Source organism: Danio aesculapii, chromosome 4, assembly GCF_903798145.1.
Source record: "Danio aesculapii chromosome 4, fDanAes4.1, whole genome shotgun sequence".
Taxonomy (NCBI): Eukaryota; Metazoa; Chordata; class Actinopteri; order Cypriniformes; family Danionidae; genus Danio; species Danio aesculapii.
The window spans coordinates 14,647,032-14,657,675 of NC_079438.1; the positions used below are offsets into that span (position 1 = coordinate 14,647,032).

The following is a 10,644-nucleotide window of genomic DNA, read 5'->3' on the forward strand; positions in this document are numbered from 1 at the left end:
CTTTTTGAAAACTTTAGCAGGTTGTGACTATGTCTGGTGTCAACATTCAACATCACTTTCCGTGTAAACAGCCCTTAAGTCTTACCAGATGTGGAGCCCAAATGTGCAGGGGTGTGATTTAATTTATATTGATATACAGATCTACAGATGATGTGGAGTCCTTGTTGAGTGTGTGAGTGTGTTTGCTGATGCGAGGGCTTGATCAATAAGGAGAGCTAATCAGGATGTGTGTGTGTGTGTGTGTGTGTGTGTGTGTGTGTTCATCACTGCTGTTGACATAAGCAGAAACAGCAGTCAGCATCTTCACAACACAAAGAGATGTGTGATTGTCCAACTGTGTGATGTGGACTATTGCTGTGTTTGTAGATTGTCTGGCTGTATGGTGACAGAGGAAGGCTGTGGTTTTCTGTCTTCAGCTCTGACTTCAAACCCCTCACACCTGAGAGAGCTGGATCTGAGCTACAATCATCCAGGAGATTCAGGAGTCAAGCTGCTCTCTGAACAACTGGAGGATCCAAACTACACACTGGACAAACTCAAGTATGTGGAGCATCACTGGCCTTGTGCTTTTCCACTGAATGGCTTTAAAAAGACACTAGAAAGCTCTTTTCTGATCTTCAGTTTTCTGTGAGGGTTATGGGGTGAGGACAGACAGAAGATACAGCTTGTAGAGTATTCCAGTCATGTCTATGAAGAGCAAATCATTGAGTGTGAAATGAATCTCCTCTGTATATGTTGGAGTGTGTTGGCTCAGTTGTGACATTAAGCGGGACACACTGTACAGTTTCAGCATTTGAGCTGAGCAGAGAAACTTCTTCCTCCATTTGTGCTGAAGAATCCTCCAATATCAGGTCAGGAATAGGGTTGGGGATTGAAGAAGGATTCAGATTCTGGAATCAGACACTTGGATTAATGTTCAGACTCTTGTTCTGAAATCAACATCTGGATTCCTCTTCTCTGTGCACACATGTGTATTTTTCACTTGCTAATCTGTCAGGAACTGGCGAGCAGCTTTACTAATCTGAACAGAGTTTAGAGATGGACTGCAACATGTGCTCAAAGGCTGCATGTGCTGAAGAACGATGGCAAAGCTAAGTGTGATCACTGTAATAAATGAATGTTGCAGCAGGGTGTCTCCATCAACATGAGCAGTATCTGCGCTCGCTTCACCAACAGCAGAGGAAAAGAACGCACTGTGTTAGATTCATTGTGCATCCCGGCTGGAACCAACAAGTGTTGTGTGTTTTAGCTGAAGAGTTTGGAGCGTGTAGCTGAGCAGCTCAGTGCTAGCTTTAGCTTATTAGCTGAGGGGGAAACTAAACAGCTCATTCTCTCCATCTGTGTGTGTTTACAGTCTGGATCATGGAGGAGACGCGAGGATTACAGCAGGACTGCACAAATGTAGGACTACGCACACACACACACACACACATACACTCACACGAGGATTACAGCAGGACCACGCAAATGTAGGACTACACACACGCGCACACACGCACACACACACACACACACGCGCACACACACACACACGCACACACACACGCGCACGCGCACACACACACACACACACACACACACGAGGATTACAGCAGGACTGTACAAATGTAGGCCTACACACACACACACACACATACACACGAGGATTACAGCAGGACCACGCAAATGTAGGACTACACGCGCACACGCACGCATGCACACACACACACATTCACACACTCACTCCCACGCATGCACATACACACACACGCACATACACACGCACACACACGCACTCACTCGCACGCACACATGCACATACACACACACACACACTCACTCACTTGCATGCATGCACACACACACACACACACAAACATGTACATACATACACACACACTCTCTCTGTCTCTCTCTCACACACACAAAGAAACACACACACACACAAACTCTCTCACACACATACAGAGACACACGCACACAGATGCGCATACACTCAAACGCTCTCTCTCTCACTAACACACACACTCACACAGCTGTGGTTATGCACACACTCCCTCTCTCTTTCACGCACACACACAGACACTCACTCTCACTCACTCACTCACTCACACACACACACACACACACACACACAGCTGTGGTTATAAATGTGTGTGTTCTTGTGTTCAGATGTCTGTTTCCTCACACTGGATCCAAACACAGCACACTATCGTCTCATTCTGTCTGAGGAGAACAGAGAGGTGAAGTGTGTGTTAGAGGATCAGCTGTATCCTGATCATCCAGACAGATTTGATGGTGTGTATCCTCAGGTGTTGTGCAGAGAGAGTGTGTGTGGACGCTGTTCCTGGGAGATTGACTGGAGTGGAGATGATGCTGTGTGTATATCAGTGTCATATAAGAGCATCAGGAGGAAGGGATATAGTGATAAGTGTGTGTTTGGATCTAATGCTCAGTCCTGGAGTTTGTTCTGTGATTCCTCCAGATTCTTATTCATACACAATAACACACACACTCGTCTCCCAGTAGAGCCGCTCAGCAGGAGAATAGGAGTGTTTGTGGATCACAGTGCAGGAACTCTGATCTTCTACAACATCTATAGAGACACAATGAGCCTCATCCACTCAGTCCAGACCACATTCACTGAGCCGCTCTGGCCTGGGTTTTGGGTTTATTCTGGATCATCATTGAAACTGAGCTGAAGACTGACGAGAAATTTCCCAGAATTCTCTGCAGGAGCAGTCAGTAGCTGTGTGTGTGTCTGTGTCTGTGTCTGTGTCTGTGTCTGTGTCTGTGTCTGTGTGTGTGTGTGTGTGTGTGTGTGTGTGTGCGCGTGCGCGTGCGTGTGTGTATTGCAATATCCTTCAACTACACATTTACACAATTATTTAACATTAAATCAAATAAAAAAAACAAAAAACAAATCTTTCAAATAAAAACACAGCTGGTCTTCAGTGATTACACACAAAGCCCCTTTAAGACAGCAAATGAAATGAAACTTTCAGGATCATTCATGGCTTTATAATAATTAAATCTATTAAGATTCTTGATTTAACAGAATTGCTAAATATTACACATCAATCATTACACAGGCCGTGGTCAATTTGTTCTTTTCTCCTAGTATAAATGGCCATTTTGGCATGTCCTAAAGTCAAATTCAACAACTGACACTGATGTTTAAGGCTTTAAATACTTCAAACCACATATAAAAACTTTCATTCAAACAGTTGAAAAAATGAGTTCAAGCGTAAATAACGGTGTGAATCTAACACACTGCGTAAGAGCATCAAAAACTGTTTCCTTTTGTGTACAAAATGGACAAAGTGAATCAACTTCTTGATCAATCACAGAAACAAAAGCGTTCACCGCAATAGCACCATGTACCAACCTCCATTGTAAATCTCCAATTGGCTTAGACAATGGTGATTATAAAATACTCTCCATTCAGGTTTTTCACACTCTTTTAACTCAAGTACTTTACGCCAAGGTGGATCAACTTTATCTAAAACATTCTTATTAAAAACCTTAACACTCATTTTATAACCATTTTTCCCGGAACTGACATCTGAACCCAGCACTTTCAAATGATTCACTTCTAAAAGGAACCCTCCACAATTCTCCATTTTCAGGAAATGAATCAGTCTGATCTGGATTAATAATACCCAATCAACAGTCCAATAACAATTTCAACTCTCTTTCGTCCAGTGTTGTTTTCCACCTTTCAAGAGCTCTGCTAACCAAACGAATTGATCTCATCCCCAGTTTCTCAGTCAACGTGCTCACATCTGTGAAATTAGCACCAGTTGCATTCAAAACTTGTCCAATTGTTGACAAACCGGAGTTAATAAGATTCTCTTCCATCACAGCATAGTCTATTTCACTGGGCCAGGCCAGACGAGAGCCTAAAATTAAAGGCTCCTGCAACAACCAGTGTAACGAAGTTACAGTTCTTTCTCTTGGAACCTTGAACAGAGTCCACACTTTAAAAATATTTCGGTAAAAAACAGGAAACCTTGACAGTTTCAATTTCAGAGGGTCTAGCCAGAATACGGCTTTGTCCAACTTGAGTCCTCTCAAGATAGAGAAGGAGACTTTCTTCCAGTTCGAATCCTCTGAACCATTTAAGAGTCTTTGTACGAATTGGATTCTGAATGCAGCAGTTCTACTTTGTAGATGCACTAGTCCAAGCCCTCCTTCTTCTTTGGTAAGGTATAATACACTTTTGGAAATCCAGTGCAGCTTATGCCAGAAGAAATCCACTAAACATGACTGTATTTTTTATCAAACTTCTATTGGAGGATCTATACAGCTTAAGCGATGTCAGAGGGTAGAGGCAACTAAATTATTAATAACTAAAAGGTGTCCTTTATATGACATCTTTGGAAGTAAAAAATTCCACTTATCAAGTCGACCTTTCACCTTTTCAACGACACCTTCAAAGTTTTTCTTAATTTCATTTTCATTGCCTAAAAAGATTCCTAAATATTGAAAACTTTCTCTTTTCCACTTCAGCCTAGCTGGTAAGGTAGGTTCACCTTGCAACCAACTCCCAACAATTTGAGCTTCACTTTTTTGCCAGTTTACCTTTGCTGAGGAAATATTTCTAAAATCTTCTAATATTTGTAACATCACATTCACCTCTTTTTGGTTACTAATCAGTACCACCACATCGTCAGCATAAGCTGATAATTTAACAGCTTCAGTGCAATTTGAAATCAGTAAACCTGACATGTCAGCTCTTAATTTATTTAAAAGAGGTTCTATTGCTAATGTATATAGCATTCCTGATAATGCACACCCCTGTCTGACACTCCTTAACACTTTAAAAGGAGAGCATAAGTCACCATTTATCTTTAAAATACTCTCAACGTCACAATACAGAGCTTTAATCATTGATAAAAAATCAGAGTTAAAACCCAAAGCAGACAAAACCTTTCATAAACAATTATGATCAACCCTATCAAATGCTTTTTCTTGATCGATCCAAACTAAGCCAAAATCCAAAGAAATATAACGATTATCTAAAATATCTCTCATAAAAGAGATATTATCAGTGATCATTCGGCCTGGAACACAGTATGTTTGATCTGAATGAATAATTAAACCTAAAACTTCTCTTAATCTATTGGCCAAAACTTTTGATAATATTTTATAATCATTGCATAGAAGACTTACAGGCCTCCAATTTTTAATCTCACTTAAATCTCCTTTTTTAGGGAGTAAAGTGATAACAGCTCTGCGACAACTTTTGGGTAACTGTCCCTCAGATAAACTATGATTGAGTACATCTAGCAAAATTGAACCTACCTCTGACCAGAATGTCTTGTAAAACTCAACTGAGAGACCATCAATACCAGGTGTTTTCCCATTTTCCATACTCCTAAAAGCCTTCTCTACTTCCTCCATAGTCAGTGCCTCACTTGAAACTTGAATTCCTCTGAAACCTGGGGCAAATTGTCAAAAAAAACACTGTTCATGAGAGGGGTATTTGACAATTCGTTTTTATCTTTACTAACATCAAGCACTTTTTCTATTCCATCGGCTTGTATTTCTGTCAGTATCATTTCATCATGTTGTTCTCCCTCAACTGAAGCCGCAGCACAAGCTGTGCTCATCTCCCCGGCAACCGCAACTTTACTCTGCGAAACGCCGGCACTCGTATTGGCGGCAGACTTATCTTTTTTCTCATTTTGGGGCACTTTATTAGGACAATCGCGAATAAGATGTCCGTTTTCCCCACATCCAAAACACTTCGTTGAGTTTGTTGTGACATAAATCACGTAATTAAATCCTTCGTGACTAAAATTTAAAGTTAGATCCAAATCTTCTGTGTTATCTTTAAGGATCATACACACGAATCGTCTGAAAGACACCACATGTTTCAGGAGGGAGGATTTACTCCCGATCGGGATCATTTTAACTGTCGAATCTAGCTTTCCATAACGTGATAACATATCTGCTAAACCCTCGTGTTTTATAAACGGAGGCACATTTGAAAGTGTGACACGTTTAGATGGAGTAGAAAGGGGGAGGACCTGAGTGAATATCCCGTTTATTTCAACCCCCGTCTCAACTAGTTTATTTGCCAAATCGATCGTTTTAACAAAAATTACAACTGCGCTGTTCATTCGTGAGGCGGACAAAATGTTTTCACGTCCAATTAACATGCCTACAGCCAAACTACACTCCTCAACTCCCACTGTTGAGTCAATTTTGACCGCATGTTTTCCAGTTAAATGGCTAAAAATCTCTGCCATTCTCTCAATTTAAACACTGGGAGCTAAAAAGCCCCCAGCGCTCCCACTATCTTACAACTGATTATATTAAATACTTAATCTAAAGAAGAAAGAAACTAAGAAAAGGAAAAGAAAAACAAACAATCACTCGTACCTGCTCTCGTACACATGCTGCACTCAGCCCTCCATTCACACACATGCGCAAACAGAGAGAGTGAGAGAGAGTGTGTGTGTGTGAGAGAAGCGGGTGTCATTTGTGTCTGTAACATCTGATGATCTGCATGAAGCACAAAAAATGTCCTAAACTGTGTTTCCAAAGCTGAAAGTAATGAATTCAAGGCTTCTTGTTAGCATGAGACATTATAAATGATGATTATTAAAGAGTAATATTGTGTTTTTAACACTTTTTCATGATCACATAACACATTTTACATGTCCGTGCTGACTAACATTACATTTGCACCTGAAATATCATCAAATAAACGACTTTTTTCCTCCCAAATCTGTGTTGTTTTGAGGTTTATGTGTGTGTTTCTGTTTCCAGAAGATATATTGATTTGATAAATGTTATATTTGTGTAAATATTTCATCATTTGTGTGCATCCCTCAGCTTGTTTCATCTATAAATGATGGACTTTTGCTTTAAATTACATCTCAGAAAAAGACTTGCCATCATATGGGCCCTGCAGCCCTAAAAGCAGACTAAAAGCAGGGAGCAGGAAATCTTGTACATTTGTGTTTTTGGTGCACGCACACATCTTTCATACAGAGAATCTCCTCAGTGTTTGTGTAATTCTGCGTTCACAAGTTAATGACCAAACACACGTTTATAAAAGTTCACAATGTTGCTGAGGATGACATAATGTGAAAACATTCAGTCAATATTTCCAATAGGTTAAACATATATATATATATATATATATATATATATATATATATATATATATATATATATATATATATATATATATATATATATATATACTTATAAACACCTTATATTTATAAAAAAAAAAACTTAAATTTCTAAAAAAGTAGTAATAGAGTTTCTAAAAGTTGTAGTAATAGAGATTTGGGCTCAGATATTAATAGGAAGTAATGTGTTGTAGACATGCAAGTCATCATGAACTGGATTAAAAAGTTTCTCAAAATTGAGAGAGAGAGAGAGAGCAGATATAGTGTAAAGTGGAAAAACATGGGAGAAATGTATCAGTAAGTCATGACTGCAACAGTAAGTGGCAAAAAAAGCCAAACACAAAAGACTTTTATTTTGGCGTGGCGTGTGACGTCATCATGCGGCGCCGCTTCAGCGCTGAGATTCAACTGAAGAAAGGTTTGTGTTTTAAAACGTTCACAGATATAAACCGATTTAAAGTTAAAGTGCTAAAGTTTTAGGTTTTATATACGATGCTAAATTATGTTCCTGCTGTTGGAAATATTATTTTAACCCCTTACACAACGTAGTGCTATTTTATTCTCAGTAACCGAGGGCTATTGTTTGTATAAAGTAACAGAAAAGTGTGTAATAAGTGTTTTAAAGAAACGTTTTACCTGATTTCTTTTTGTTAAATACTCTCATATAAAGAAACTGTTGAAGCAAGTGTTGAAGAGAAGTTATTTTGTTTCTGTTCATTGTTTTGTTCATTTTAAACAGGATAAAGTGTCCAAACACAGAGAAAAAACTCCTGCTGAAGCGACTGATCTCCACACTGTTATAAAGATGGCGTTTATTAAAGAGGAGAGTGAAGATATGAAGATTGAAGAAACATTCACAGTCAAACAGGAAGATCTGCAGGAACAAACAGGTTGATTTTCATTCTCAAAGACCAACTCAGTCATTTGATCCTCATTCAGATATATTTTAATAATAAGAATACTAAATTAAATCCATCTTGAAGCCCTGAGTGTGCTGCCTAGTTCTCGTAAATGCACATAAGCACTCATTGAAAGACAGGAATGAGTTTATTTCATCACTTGTTCTCATGTCTTTTGTCATTCTTTTTATGTATTATTAGTCTCCCATCTTCTCTATTTTCTTAAGGTATAGAGGAAAAGTTGGTTTTATATTCACACATTCAGACTTTCCACTTAATAGTATAATTTCATAAAAGTATTATTTGCAAAGTCTAAATAGCGAAATCATATCAGCAGCCAATGAAACACACCTGAAACTTGTCTATAGCGCTTGTTCACTGCTGCTCTTATAGTTGTGTAAATTGCTTCCTTGTCCTCATTTGTAAGTCGATTTGGATAAAAGCGTATGCTAAATGACTAAATGTAAATGTAAACGTGCTCCATGTATTTACTGCTGAGGACATCGACCTGGACAGATTATTGTGCATAGATTTAGTTTATTATAGTTTTTAAAACATTTGTTCGAATTGTTTTATTTTATTTTTATTTTTTTAAAGGTTATTTTGGAAAAAAAGTGTATGCATATAAGTAAAGCTTGCTTGTTTTTACTCAATATTTAAAATCTTTTGCTAAGAAATATCTAAAATATTATTATTTTTATTATCATGATGATACCCAGCTATACCTCTCTTTTCACCCTGATGATCCCTCGGTTCCAGCTTGCATTTCAGCCTGCCTGTCAGGCATTTCACACTGGATGAAAGATCATCATCTTCAGCTTAACCTCACGAAAACAGAAATGCTTGAAGTTTCTGCCAACCCGACTCTACACCATAACTTTTCAATCCAGATGGATGGGGCAACCATTACTTCATCCAAAATGGTAAAAAGCCTTGGAGTAACGATTGATGACCAACTAAACTTCTCTGACCACATTTCTAGAACTGCTCGATCTTGCAGATTCACACTCTATAACATCAGAAAGGTCCGACCCTTCCAATCTGAACATGCAGCTCAACTCATTGTTCAAGCTCTTGTTCTCTCCAAACTGGACTATTGGAACTCTCTACTAGCCGGGCTTCCAGCTAATTCTATCAAACCTCTTCAGCTGCTTCAGAACGCAGCAGCACGAGTGGTCTTTGATGAACCCAAAAGAGCACATGTCACTCCGCTACGCACCTGTTTGCACTGGCTGCCAGTTGCTGCTCGCATCAAATTCAAAGCTTTGATATTTGCTTACAAAGCGACCTCTGGCTTTGCTCCTTCGTATCTGCTCTCACTTCTGCAGATTTATGTGCCCTCCAGAAACTTGCGTTCTGTGAATGAACGTCGCCTCGTTGTTCCATCCCTAAGAGGGAAGAAATCACTTTCCCGAACTCTCGCATTCAATCTGCCCAGTTGGTGGAATGAACTCCCTAACTACATCAGAACAGCAGAGTCACTTGCTGTCTTCAAGAAACGACTAAAAACTCAACTATTTAGTCTCCACTTTCCTTCCTAATCTTAACTGCCTCTCTGGCTATACCACTAACTGTACTCTCTCTCAAAAAAAAAAAAAAAAAAACTTTACTAATGCTTTGCTTCTTAGACTTTACACACCTGAAACTTGTCTGTAGCACTTGTTCACTGCTGCTCTTATAGTTGTGTAAATTGCTTCCTTGTCCTCATTTGTAAGTCGCTTTGGATAAAAGCATCTGCTAAATGACTAAATGTAAATGTGAATATTATTAATTTATTATTGTATTATTAAATTAATTTTTTTTTTTGATAGGACAAATTAAAATCTTTTCCATCTGGGCCATTTGAAAAATTCCTTAGCATTTAGCCCTTTATGAGTCTAGAATTTTAGTCATAATGGTCTTAAAAAGACTTAAATTTAACTTGGTGAAACCTGCAGAGTCCCTGGTTTAAAGTATGTCAATAAACGTGGATGCCCCCAATATTAAATATGCTGAATGAAATGGACACTAAAATAATTAATTGTTATAAAACATTGTACAGTATTCTAAACCATATGATGTTATGGGATGACGTGAGACAAAACTAACAAATTATAGTGGAACAATAACATTTAGCATTGCAATTACCAAAAATGGCCAACAAACTAGTCTAAAAATGACTTTTGCTGCTTAAGAAATGGATTACAGCATGCTGATGATATGCAAACATATGAGTGTAAAGTTCGTCAGTATTGACTATATTCTTCACGTACCAGCAGGCGCCGCCATTGGAATCTTTTTGCTTAAGACTTTTTAAAAAAAATGAATTTTTAGATCCTAAAAACGGTGTTATGCTGCTTAGGCATGGGACGATTTTCAACAGTTTTCAAGGTCTACCACAGTTTAAAAAAAAGTTGAGGTTTTAAAATATTTTCTGCTGTACCGTTCCTACGTTTTTTTACAATTTGTTTTAAGTTTTTCAGGATAACAATATCTCCAGCAGAAAAGATATCCAAAGATGCCGTTTTAAATTGTAAAGAAATCTGTGTTTATGAAACAAATGAAGACAGCTGAAGTCAATGATTCATTTGAATTATTTAGCCTGACATGTTTACTGCTCCAAAATACTTTTGAAA

At 38.4% G+C, this 10,644-nt stretch overlaps 1 protein-coding gene and 1 pseudogene across 1 annotated transcript in view; both read left to right on the forward strand.

The window, feature by feature from the left end:
* The window catches only part of LOC130222028 (NLR family CARD domain-containing protein 3-like), a 503,712-nt gene that overhangs the window by 17,346 nt on the left and 475,722 nt on the right, over positions 1-10,644 (forward strand).
* LOC130222147 (gastrula zinc finger protein XlCGF8.2DB-like) overlaps positions 7,876-10,644 on the forward strand; it is a 245,622-nt pseudogene continuing 242,853 nt past the window's right edge.